The sequence below is a fragment of the Lactuca serriola genome, chromosome 4 (assembly GCF_051521515.1).
Source record: "Lactuca serriola cultivar US96UC23 chromosome 4, Lser_US96UC23_V15, whole genome shotgun sequence".
In the NCBI taxonomy this organism is placed as follows: domain Eukaryota; kingdom Viridiplantae; phylum Streptophyta; class Magnoliopsida; order Asterales; family Asteraceae; genus Lactuca; species Lactuca serriola.
The window spans coordinates 262865303-262873458 of NC_136411.1; positions in this window are offsets into that span (position 1 = coordinate 262865303).

Genomic DNA, 8156 nt, shown 5'->3' on the forward strand with positions numbered 1-8156 from the left:
GTACCTTCTTGATCAGTTCATCAAGCTCGTTGAACTGTACGTTGAGCGGTTTTGCAGTGAAGCACAAGTCCTCTCGCTCCTTTTCCACCACTGCTCTCTTCTTTCGCCACATAAGCCTTTCCATGAGAAGGCTTCCTTACTTCATCATCTTCAGAGTCGGTTGACCAGACCTCCACGCCACCGAACTCATCGTCTGCAATCCGAACCCTGCACAATTAAAGCATTCATAGAAGGGTTAGCAGTAGATTTCTTCTTTCTGATTTCATCCAGCTTTTTCAACAACAAAGCTTCTTCATCCTTTTCATCATCCTTTTCTGCCATTTTCTTGAGGACGCAATCTTTTGCATAGTGGTTCTTTCCACCATAGTAATAGCAGCTCACTCCCGAATCTCCTTCAGCTTTCGGTTCCTTCCTTGATTCTTCTGCCTTCGGTTCATCTTTGACCTTTTCAGAACTATAACTCCCCTGCCAATTTCGGTTCTTGTTTGTGGGGAATCTCTTCTTGATGAACCTCTTGGGGTTGGACACCATCATAGCATAGTCTTCAGAAGTGAGGTCATAGTCCTCCAAGTTGAGGTCTTCTTCTTCCATCACTACTTTGCTTTTGGACAGGAGGGCCAACGAACCCAGGCTTGAAACCACATTTTTCTCCTGTAACACAATCTTTTCTTGAGATTTCAAGATGCCCACCAGTTTCGCCAAAGAATAGGATTTAAATTGCTCATGCGCTTTAACTGTGGACACTACTACTCTCCACTCAGATCTGAAACCGTTCAAAAACGTAACCTTCTGCTCAATTAGCTTCCTTTCAATGTCATGTTTAATCATCTTGCTAAGAAGATGATTGAAGCGATCGAACGTTTGCGTCACAGTCTCTTCGGCTCCCTGCTTGAATTCACCAAATTCGGACAAGAGTAAGGTTTGAATGGAGTGTTCAAGATCTTCGTCTGTAGAGTATAATTCTCTTATCCTGTCCCATATTTCTTTTGCAGTTGTGCATGAACTCACCAGCCTGAAAGTATCGGATTGAAGAGCAAATCTGATTAATCTCAATGCTTTGATATTGCACTGAAATTTATCTTTTTCGTCTTGAGCAATATCTTTAACGTCTTTCAAAAGATCATTATACTCCTTTTGAGTTTTAATAATCCTTGAAGTTGCTGAATGAGAAAAGGGTCCAGATATGATTGCTTCCCAGATGAGGTATCCATTGTCCTCAGATCCTATAACATAGTCTTCAAAGTGATGTGGCCAGACTTCATAATCATGGGTGTATAGGATGGGAATCGTTGTTGATCCAATGTTGTTCGAAATATTAATGGGATTGGATTGCGACTCGTCCATGCTTGATCGAATAACCTGTTAAAAGATCAGACTTGTAATGTAATAGATTAGGGCAAAACAATAAATATTGAGTTACGTCAATTATGGGATGACGGCTCAATAAATATCAGTAAATGCGGAATAACCCTAATCGAAACCTTTTTCACAGAAAAGAAGTGTATGATTTACACAGCCTCCTGCTTTGATACCAATTGATGAGATAAAAACTAACTTGAAGATCGATTAGATCTTTAAAACAGGTAAAATAATAAACGAGTAAACAGCAAGAACACAATAATGGATCAAAGAGTGTCGAATGATTAATCAATAATCCTCAGCAGAGCTCGATAAAGAACTTCTACTGTAGAGGATTTAGGGTTTACAAGAACGATGAAATAATGATCTGTGATCTATCGTAATCGGTATTGTCTTCTAGATCATTTTTTCTAATATGCATGCAAGCACATTAATTTATACTAAACCCTGTCAGCTCACGGTTGGACAGGCCCAAACCGGAGTAACAAAACTTGGACTATTAACCGAGCCCAATATACGCAATACATTAAAACTGCTATGCTACGCTACCCAACAATTAGCTAACTAGTAAGTGAATATGTTAAGTGACATATTACTAAAACTAAATAATTTTAGAAGGTTAGGTTTTAACTATATTGCACAACTCTTGTTTGAGTCCAACCGTTGTAGTATGAGACCTCTCATTCGAAGAATTATCTAGTTTTCGTGATATGTAAATGTATTCGCGAACTAGTTAGAGCATGTTATCGGGAGTTTCTTCTGCAGCTGATGGCAGAGAGTGGTGTGGAGTTTGCCCTAGTATAACCTAGGAAGAGATTTAGTGTTGGGAGCCTTATATTGATGAGGGTTAATTGTATGGATAAGAAGTGACTTGGCAGATTCAAGGGAATCCTTGAGGAAAGTACGGATAGATGTGGAAGGTAGTATGGGCCCGTACTACTAGAAGCAGAGGATCCGTACTCAAGTCAAGGTGAGCTGCGATGAAACCAGAAAGCTTGTGGAGTTATGATCCCTCGATCTATTTTGATGCAAATTCAGATGATTTTTTTGGTATATTTTCATTATGGTGACTCTTCGAGGCAGATTGATTGGCAGTTATGTTGTTGGTGAGGGCTCAGGCTTAGGTTTTGGATTTAGGAAGTTGAATAATCGGACACGATAATGCATTTCATCTGAGATTACCCACAACATTCTTGAGTAGATTCATGTGATCTTTGGTACGGTCAAAGAGGGCATTATAGAGATTCTGGATGAGCATTTGAGCTCTTTTCATTTTGAGATGGTAGCCTTGATTAGGGCGCATTATTTGACCTTCAGGGAGTTTCGGGCGTGTGGGGCTCCGGACTATCACAGGGAAAAGGACCAAATAGTGAGCAAGAAGTGGTTAGCAGATGTTGCTAAGGCCTTCTTTACCAGCAATTTCCCCGAGGGGGAAAAGGTCAAACTTGTTTCCTGTCTTCCGAAGGATAGGCCACAAGATTGGTCGAGGAGGTTAGGCGCTCAGTTGGCGTTGTTGGGGTTGATTCAATGACCTGGCATGATTTTGTGACCAAGTTCAGGGCTGAGTTTTCACCAGTGATCAAGTTGCAGTAGTTGGCGCGAGAGTTTCAGGATCTCCACCAGACTATTGAGATAATGATTGAGATCATCGCGATGTTTCGGGAGAGAGAACTTTTGGTACCACAGTATGTGGTAGATGAGGAAATGAAGAACGTGTGATATCACGAGATGTTAAGGAGCGATATTCGACAGTTTATGAGCTGATCTAACTGTTGGACGCTAGAGGATATGATAGTAAGGGCTAGGGAAAGAGATAGAGTGGGAGAGAGAGAGAGAGAGAGAGATTGATCTGTAGATGCAGAAGAAGAGGAATCCAGATTATATGCTGAGTGTAGAGGGTTCGAGCAAGAAGCCCAACGTTGTTGATACAATGTTGAGGAGAAAGAAGGGATAGGGTCGTTGTGGCAAGTGCGACATGCCGCACGATGGGGCATGCAAGGTGGGTGGTTCTGGCTGCTTCAAGTGCAGTCAGACGGATCATGTTAGCAAATACAATACTACTACTACCACCATCACCCTGGTATCTAATCTGCTTTGGTTTCATGGCAATCATAGGAGCCACAAGAAGGCCCGTTGTCTGAGTTTGTCTACATTAGGACCGGTGTTAGCACCCGCTCCTACAACTCTACGGATTACTGATGGCCGCCAGGGTAAGGTGGGTGCACTTTTGGCGAAGAGTAGGGCTTTCTAGCTGATAGCCGAGGAAGCTCGTGCAACTCTGGACGTGGTAACATGTATTTATGTTCACCTTATCTTTATATTTATGTTGAATTGTTGCTTATATTTATATGTTTTTTTAAGAGTCGTTCCTCATGAATGGCATTTCTGCTTTGGTACTCTTTGATTCGGGGGCTACCCGATCCTTTGTATTGCTTGCGCTTAGCAAAAGGTTTGCTAGAGCTCTGGGGGAGTTGTATTGTCCATTAGATGTTGAGATTGCAGATGATAGATCTGTTTGGGTTGCGAGGGTTCATCGGGGTTGTACTCTTCAGTTGTTCATCGAGTAGTATCTTGTCGATTTGGTTCCCATTCTTTTTCGTGGGTACGGATTGGTTGAGCCCTAACGGAGCGGTGATCGATTGTGAGTAGTAGTTAGTTTAGATTCGAACCCCAAGTGGGGGAGAGCTAGTGGTTCATAGAGAGAGAGAGAGAGAGAGAGCGAGCTCGACGTGTTTCCATTGGATTTGCCTGGGGTGCCTCCGGAGAGGCAGGTTGAATTCAGGATTGATCTGGTTCCGGGTGCGGCTTCGATAGCCAAAGCATTGTATCGGTGGGCTCCTCCAGAGATGGAGGAGTTTTCTATACAGTTACAGGAGCTGCTAGATTACCTCGACGTGTTTCCAGTGGATTTTCCTGGGGTGCCTCCGGAGAGGCAGGTTGAATTCAGGATTGATCTGGTTCCGGGTGCGGCTTCGATAGCCAAAGCATTGTATCGGTTGGCTCTTCCAGAGATGGAGGAGTTTTCTATACAGTTACATGAGCTTCTAGACAAGGGGTTCATTCGACTGACCAGTTTACCATGGGGATCACTAATCCTCTTTGAGAAGAAGAAGAATGGGTCTCGTCGTATGTGCATCGACTAGCTGGAGCTGAATAAGGTAATGGTGAAGAACTGTTATCTGCTCCCGAGGATTGATGATCTTCTTAACCAACTTCAGGGTATATCTTGGTTTTCCAAGATTGATTTGCGACCGGGTTGTCATCAATTGAGGATTAGAGAGGAGAATGTGTAGAACATAGTTTTCCGAACTCGTTATAGGCATTAAGAGTTCGTAGTGATGCCTTTTGTACTCACCAATACTCCAGCCGCGTTCATGGATCTCATGAACTGCGTTTGTAGGCCGATGCTGGATCGGTCTGTGACTATATTTATCGATGATATCTTGGTCTATTTGAAGACCTAGGAGCAACACGAGGAGCACTTGAGGGAAGTTTTGGAGACGTTAAGGAGGGAGAGACTTTTCGTGAAGTTCTCCAAGTGTGAGTTCTGGTTGCACGAGGTGCAGTTTCTTAGGCACCTTGTCTACCAGAATGGTATTCTGGTCGATCTGGCCAAGGTCAAGGTTGTGATGCAGTGGGAGATTCCGAGGTCTCTATCTGAGATTCGGAGATTCCTTCGTCTAGTGGGTTATTATCGGAGGTTTATCTAGATTTCTCCAAGATAGTTGTTCATTTGACTCGGTTGACAAAGAAGATAGTTACATTTCGCTGGGAGCCTGACTCTACTGGAGGATGTTGAGGATTTTGTGGTCTATTATGACACATAGATCACGGTTTTAGGGGAAGTGTTGATGCAATGGGGTCACATGATCGCTTACACATCGAGGCAACTGAAGCCTCATGAGGCTAATTATCCTAGTCATGACTTGGAGTTGGGGGTTGTGGTTTTCGCCCTCAAGATTTGGCGATATTACCTTTTTGGGGTCCGTTGTACTATTTACAGGGATCACAAGAGCCTGAGGTATTTGACAGATCAGCCAAACCTAAATATGAGACAATGCCGATGGTTGGATGTGGTGAAGGATTATGATTGTGAGATCCTTTATCATCCGGGGAAGGCCAATGTGGTGGCCGATGCTCTCAACCTCAAGACGATCGTGGCTCTGATCAGGCATATACGTTTGAGGATGACCGTGATTATGATGGGTTTTCTATACTACATCCTATGGTGCACATACAACCCTAAATGCTTTGGATCTATGTTTTCTCTAATTATACATGCAACATTGTTTCCAAAGCATTAAGCCTGCAACTAGCATGCAATTGACATAAACAACATGAAATACTAGTCAAGAGTTTACCTCTTTATGTAGCTTGTATAACTTATTGTATTTGGCATTTAAGAACTTAGTGCCCCAAGCGTGACACCTCAAATGGTTCACAACACACCTTAGACAAAGTATGACTTTTGAAAGAGTTTCTTGCATACAAATCGGCTCATATGAACTCATAGAACATTAGCGTTGTTGATTTTAGCTATGGGTTCAAGTATATATATGTTAGGAATCCAAGAGTCATGGATAAAACCTAATCCATACTCTTAGGCTTATTATCCATGATATATATATATATATATATATATGTATATATATATATATATATATATATATATATATATAGAACTAATTTACACAATTAATCCCCATTAATTTAATTAGTCTCTTTTGATCACTAAATTAATTCTTGATCGATACTAATTAAATCATATAATTTCATATTAATATATTTGAACTTATAATATATTAATAAATCATAACTAACCTCTTCTCAAAAGCCCATCCTATCAAATTGTCGTGGTGATATGCAACCCAAATAGACCACACTACTCTCGGGTCAAGTACATATTAAGTATAGTTATGGGCTTAGACACCTAATCCAACAGTCTCCCACTTGGATAAGTCTAATAACTATTATTGCAAGTACGACTCCAAAATCTCGACTAGCAATCATAGCTCTTAAAAGCCGATGTGGAACTCTGACCTAGTCAATGATGCGTCCATTAGATAACGAATCATATACTCCCCCATTCTAGATATCGTACGGAGTGAGACATGGATTATAATCATTCTCTCTGTCCATCTGTTGTTTCTTGATTTCTGATTTATGACGACCGACTAATTGAACAAATCAAATAAGTACAGGCTTGGCCAAGCACTTAGGGTTGTCATCACTAAATCATCGAAGGACCCACATATATTGCTTTTATCCCACATTAGGTAAAAGGAATGGATAAAATTTGAGTCAGATGTTTGCTTGTACTTACTCATCAATCACACACAACAATATGTTTTATAACACCAAGTTACTGGTGCATTTACATATGTCAATGTGCAACCGACTTGTAAATTACATCTCACATGCCTTGGTTTCAAGAATATACGATATTATTGTCTCAAAATCACTCGTGATAAAATCCATGAAGTGATTAGATGAGCATGGGCTTAATCCAATATTTGAATCATATTTTATGAGTACTCATGAACAATGCAGCAAACTTGTGCTATGTCTAAAAACCTAGACAATCTACAGCCAGATTCATGACAGTTTTGCCTCAATACCTACTTCTAATGTATGATCGACTGTGGATAGTTTGATTAACCTAGTAATTCAAGAAGTCAAAACATGCAAAGTGAAACATAAGAATAATTGAATCCAATATGGTCTCAAAACTTATGAATATAAATAAAACACCGTTTATTTAATCACCATATTGATTACACATTATTCATTGTACAATGTTTCGAGTAATCAACTTAATACTTGAATTAAACAATAGTTATCCCATGCTCCAAGCATGCACACTATGTTTACCTATGGTCATTTCTTTGTGAAATAGATCAATTCAAAGCATTTCAATGACACTCATTTCACAATTCCGAATCCTTACCGTAAATGTATGAATACCAAATTTTTGCCATTTACTGTAATTTGTTAGATTCTAAACTTATATCCAATGATCCTCTTGTAATGACTATGCACAAAATCGTAGAGACTTGGCAACAGGCATTACAAAGTATTCCAATAGAGAGCAATTCCATGGAAATGAAGTCTCACATTCAAAGTACATTCATTCGAACATCCTTCTTGCATTAAGGTTTCTAATCTTACACAGATTTAAAGAATAACTTCCACTTATGGAAATATTTCCACACTCCCATTTTGACTATCACTTCTGAACAAGAGTTACCTCTTCTCATAGTATGTCAATATGGTCCTTCCAAAATTCAAAATATATTTCAAACTGTCCATAAGCAACCAATCTTTGACGACCCTTAGATTGTCCTTAACAGTTGATTAACATTTTAGTCATAGCCAGTTCTGGTTAATTTTCCCTCTTAATGCCCTAGGCATTTGGAAAATTCAGAACACATAAATATTATAGTATATGAAATCGATCCTATACCCGAAGCATATGGGACACGATTCATTACGTCTTACATAAAGACATGATACTTGATCAGTGTTTTGCTATAATATTTCTATTTGCCATGTTCTCACAATTTAAACTATGAAGAGGGATGTCGTAATAATAATCGAATTTGAGAACGCAATTAACATTTACATATATAGAATTTCCTTATGTCTAATCTTTTCAACATAACATTCATATATATCTTTGACTAAATTTGATTAAAATCTCAATCTAAGCTTTTAGATTTGAAATGCAGTATAAATTCCTCTCCCTTAATTATAGAAAAAAAAACTTTTCAAATCCTGCAACTTTGCGAATTGAAACT